Source organism: Cebidichthys violaceus, unplaced genomic scaffold (genome assembly GCF_023349555.1).
Source record: "Cebidichthys violaceus isolate CVI_PGR_0920_01 unplaced genomic scaffold, fCebVio1.0.p SCAF_290, whole genome shotgun sequence".
Taxonomy (NCBI): Eukaryota; Metazoa; Chordata; class Actinopteri; order Perciformes; family Stichaeidae; genus Cebidichthys; species Cebidichthys violaceus.
In genome coordinates this window covers 50866-56560 of record NW_027176473.1, presented here as the reverse complement: position 1 = coordinate 56560, position 5695 = coordinate 50866, and positions in this window count along the sequence as shown.

The window sequence follows — 5695 nt, the reverse complement described above, 5'->3', positions numbered from 1 at the left end:
AGACCAGGAACAGAGGTTAAGCACTTGCTTTAAACTCCTTTAGAAGGTGGATAGAAGACCATTATCTAAACCAAACAACCACTCAGTGTTGAACATATCAAAAGTCTGGCCCCCTTGACATCTGCTCTGAGTCAGACATGTTTAGTAGTCTACTCTGCTCTCTCCTTTTCTTACCCATTTCTGTAGCGGTTTCAATGTCAGTCATAACTGCACTATTGTAGTCAGAGGCTGTGTAATGTATGTGTTCAATCACACTACGGCAGCATTGTGTTTGAAATGAAGGGGTCTCATGTGAAAAAGCACATTAGACCTATCCAAAAGCAGTTTTTTGGATAGGTTGATTATAATAAAGGGGGGGGGGGGAAATCATCATTCAAGCTCTCCACTTGACGGCTGCAGTCGGCTTTATTGTACAACACTGCAAATGAACAAAAACACAGAAAGACACTTGCTGAGAAATCCACGTTGATGAAACGTTTTCATCACGCTGATGCACGCGAGCGTCCAGCTATTGACGGCCGCGCTCCTCGTCTCACTCGGGGATTAAGCACAGAGAGCGGCGCTTTGGTTCAGTTAGCGCTGTCATATTTAACCAGCAGTCAATTGATGAAAAGCAACTTTGCCGTTTAATGAGTTTGCCCCCAGTCAGGCTGGCCTTTATGAGGCAGCACCACCAGGACAATGCTTTAATGAACCACTGTCATATTCCATCTCAGTCAGCTACAAGGGACGTCTAATTAGGGACGGCCACCCGAGTGTCCCGCCGCCTCCACCGGAGAGACCGGCAGTCAGTTGGATTACCAGCTAACACCAGTCGGTCCAGAGTCGGTGCCGCTCGCTGCCCTCGGGCGTGCTTGGAAAGCTCAGTCAGGCCGAACAGCAGTGGCTCCAATATTTACTGACGGCCTCACAATCCCAATTAAAATGACAATCGGGGACGGACGGCACGGAAGAGGACTGATTAATGACGAGAAATGAAGAGGGTTGATTTGTCATTCTCCCAATTTCTACTAAGTATGATTTAAATGTTACTCTCTTCGTGCTAAACTTATATCAAAGACAATTGAAATATAAGCCTGTGAATGTCGGGGCCAATTCAAACCTCAAAGTAGTTGAGTAACAGTGATCAGCAATCAACAACGCTCGAGGCCTAAGGCCATTCATTAGACCGCGGTCTGGCGTCAGTCCAGGACGCCTCAATATTTGCTGACAGGCAGTCGTCCTGGAAGCCCACATCCATCGAGGATTAATTGGTCCTATCGGGCCAACAGTAACCCTTTACTTAGACGGACTATTTCATATTTTGACTAAAGTTTGAATCAGTTTCAGTAAGAGTTTGATACGCATTAATTCAGTGTTTGGGAAGACACACAAGAAGTAGATGAAATGTACACAATAGGCCTTTTTCCCCAGCAGCCATTGTGACATGTAATTGCAGGGTAAACACAGGTGTGATTGGGGAAAAAAAGAGTTATGGCCCTGTTCCATTTATTAGGTGGGCTGGGGGCCCTGGCATTTTGCATGGCGGCTCACTGTAATGGCTGCGACGCTAAATAGAACGAGACCTTTATCAGTTTCTATCAATTACGCCTGCGTTTACCCCGCAATTACACCTGGCGAAATGGCTGCTGTGAAAAGAGCCTATCAACGTGGAACCATGGATTCCAATGAAAGCAGGAATGTTGGTGTGAACTTTACTTCTTAATCTTTTACAATGATTTGTGCGCATTGGCCGTCCGTAGGGCGTGTCCTTTGTTGGATGCGTGCCGTGTGCAGTGAACCACTCACCGCTTGTTGTCTCCAGGGAAGTGCAGAGTTTTAGTTTTATCGTTGGCACGTCCAACGTCCAGCAACGAGACGTGACTGCAGTCGATGAGCAGCGGCCTGTGACGGCCTCGCTGCGGAGGACACGCTACCTTCAGTCCGCAGAGCCCTGAAGCTCCGCCCCTGCTGCTGTGCAAATCGCTTGTTTATTCGAATGCATTAATATTAAACGTGTCGCATGTCCAAATTGCACCATATTCACGGTTGTCGAGGTACGCGAAGGACCCACATACACTCAGACGGACGGAGGTTCCTCGCTTTATAGTTGTATGTTCAATATTTTCATATTTCCCTTTCATCTATTCACACAACTATCTATTTGCATGCGTTACTGCTTGGTTTAACCGCACTGTGGGAACCATTTTGAACCCTTGTGACCGGATGAAGATCAGAACATTTCCCCTTTAATAACTGTGCAGACTGGAATAATGAGTGCGCAGGTGTTTCCATCTGTGCCGTTTTTTATTAACCAGTTGTGACGATGCTCCCTCTATTACACCATCCGCACCGCCTTTAAAAAGAAGTATCGATCTCCGTGTTTATTCTGGCACGTCGTCGTGCGCTTGGCATTAGCAAACAGTCTCCAGGTGAGAAACTGGTGATTGTGAGCTTTGTGACGAGCCATCCCTGCAGATAATTTTGTTGCGAAGGAGCAGTTGGGTTTCTAATAAACCGGGGGTCACCTGACCTCATGCATACATTACCTCCAGGTTACCTTGACCTCCCGCGTTGTCCTTGCGTTTCCTCCCCCTGGTTCTGACTTGTTTCCTCAGCGAGGTGACGCTGTAACGTCTGCCCCGCGCTCCGTCAGGCAGGTGTTGCAAATGGGAAATAATGAGTTGTTAACAAGCGTTAAATGAAACTTCGGCAAGAGATTCTGACAAAGTGACATTGTAGGTGAGTTCACGCCTTCTTCTGCAGCAGACTGCCGGAATATCAGATTACGTCCCGGTTGAGGGCTTTCTCTTCTGCCTTCTCATTCCCCATCACCAGTGTTTTGTTTCATATCAGCTGAATCAGCTTACAATATTATGGTAATGAGATCACCCATCTGTGAACCTGAGAAATTGCCGTGGACCCTTTCTATTTCGCTTCTTTTGGGGACCGTTAATGCCTTTAGTGATACCTTGATGCGATTCATCCAGAGCAGAGAATTCTCACAAGCGCGCGTGTAATTCAGTTTTGCCTAAGTGAAACCGCTGTCAGATTTCTCAGATGGGATTCGTAATTAGCTGAGATGAACTTTTAAACCTGGCTGGTGCTCCCGATCTAACAGCCTTGAAATCAAACGTATTGGGAAGGCGCAGAGGGACGGGGGCGTGACGGCTCGTTTCTTCTGTATGTTGTCATTTTGTTTGGTTAGCCACGCCGTCGCGCACACCTGTAAACACTCTCGCAAACTCAGACAACCATGCAAACACACACACACACACACACACACACACACACACACACACACACACACACATGCACACAGATAAATCCTGTCCCTTATACAAAGTATTACCCCAAATACTCTGAAGTTGTACTTTCGACCCTTATGGGATAAACAACTGAGCAGTAGCAGTAGCACGTCTGCCTGGGAGGGAGGGAGGGAGGGAGGGAGGGAGGGAGATGTTGGGGGAAAAATGTTGTCTTTGATCTGATGATATCTTCTGTTGCCACGAAGGCTGAACAAAACAAGGGTGTTTGTCGAACATAATTTGCTTTCGTCTCGGTGACGCCCCGGGATTGTGAAGCTGAAAGGAGAAGCGATAACTAAACATCTCTCATGGTTTGTTCTGCTCGGTATGTTGAAGAAGCTGTTCCAGCGCTGACTGCTGCCACTCAGTGACAGACAGCAACAGATTGCCTGTAGCAGCACAGTGATGCCGACACAGTCCTCTGTGCTGAACGGCTCCTCTCTGGAGCTACAGAGGGTTTGGATCAGGAGGCGACCTCTGGTTCTGGAGAACGAAGCCAATGTGGAAGTGCTTTAAAGCTGCATTCTCTCTAGTGTCCAGCAGGGGGCGACTCCTCTGGTTGTATAGAAGTCTAGTCTAAAATGACTCTACTTCTCTCTTGATTTATTCCCTCAGTAAACATTGTAAACATGAGTTTATGGTCTCAATCTCTAGTTTACAGTCTTCTTCAATACAGCATGATGTTCATTTAGTACATTATGCTCCATTTAGAGTCAAACAGACCATAAAGAGGGGATGATTTAGGGCGGGGCTTACTGTGATTGACAGGTCTCTACGTCACTCCTCCTCAGTCCAGATATGGTCACTTCCTCTTCACTGGCTGCAAAAAGGCCAAGATGGTGTGAGCTACAGAGACATGTATTGATTATTAATATTTTATAAGCTTGCAATAATTTAAAAACAAAGTTGTTTGTTTGAAGTCTGTCGACTCTTTAATGTGAATTGTTTTATTTGGTACTTGTGTGAAACTTAATAGCTGCCATCTTGACCAGGATATCTTTGGGAAATGAGATTCATAATGGGATTATTCTGGCTAAATAAAGGTGAAATCAAAATAATAATAATATAAAATACATTATAAATGCAATTTCCGTGTGTGGTAACAGACTCACCCTGACACACTGACACATTATGCCAATCGGCAGTGTTTTGTAAAGTCATTGTTCCCATCATTAAGACTGATTCAGACGCATGGAGAGCACAATGTCCTTCATTTGTGACGAAGGTTGACAGACTGCAAATCAGTCTTTTTAATTTACAAAAACTACAGAATGTTCAGTGTCAGACTGGGCAACGAAACACAGAATAGAAAACACAAAAGTGTTGTTTTATTTTATTTTCTAATTGGAAAGAAATGTCTGGACACTTTTTCTACATTTTGACTTTAATTGATTGTCTAACAGCCCAGAGTAGAACATCAACTTTTCTTTGAGATGTGAATAAAAGAATAAATGTTGCCTGCCTGAGCTGCTCTTGGATGCATTTCTCTCTCACTCTCACACACACCTACACACACACCTACACACACACACACACACACACACACACACACACACACACACACACACACACACCTGGATTACCCTGAGGGGTTAGCACTCAGCAGTCACGCTGATTAAGTTTGAAAATATCCTCTCACCCCGTTATCCTCTCACGGCCACATAGCTGCTTTCTCTATTCTATCTCTTGTTCCCTTTTCTCTCCTCCTCCTCCTCGGTGTTCCCCCCCCCCCCCCCCCCCCCCCCCCCCCCCCCATCAGACAGGCGGACAAGGTGACCCAGCGTGGCTCCTGCTGTCTATCCAGATGTTGAGTCCCTGTGATTCCCCCTCTATACGTTGGCCATTGTCCTGCTTCCAGCCTCTCAGCGGGGGCCGCTTTCACCAATGATTAAACGTCTGATAGAACATGATTATTTAGACTCTCACTCATGTTCTATTGATCGGCCCGGTTGTCTGTCAGGGAAGACGGCGTCGTCATTGTGAAGCGCTGGCGTTCATATTTATAAAACGAATGTGTGTGTGTGTGTGTGTGTGTGTGTGTGTGTGTGTGTGTGTGTGTGTGTGTGTGTGTGTGTGCTGCACTGGTTTATTGTGTCACTGCTTGAGATCTCTGAACTGAACTCCAGCTCTGTAGTCTCATTCATCTAATTGACTATCGACTCACGGTCGGCGTTGGCCGTTGTTTTTCATAAATCTGTCGGCGCTTCACGGCGCCGTCAATAAAACGAGACGGAGTGGAAGTTCTGTTTGGTATCGGCGTTCTGGCAGAACACACCAAAGATTGAAAGATATCCCCAGAAAAGAAGGTGTTTATTATAACTGAAGCGCATGCAGATAAAGCTGCAGTGAAGCGCTGCTAATGGACTGAATCTGTCTCTGTCTCTGTCTCTCTTTTCTTTGCCCAGACA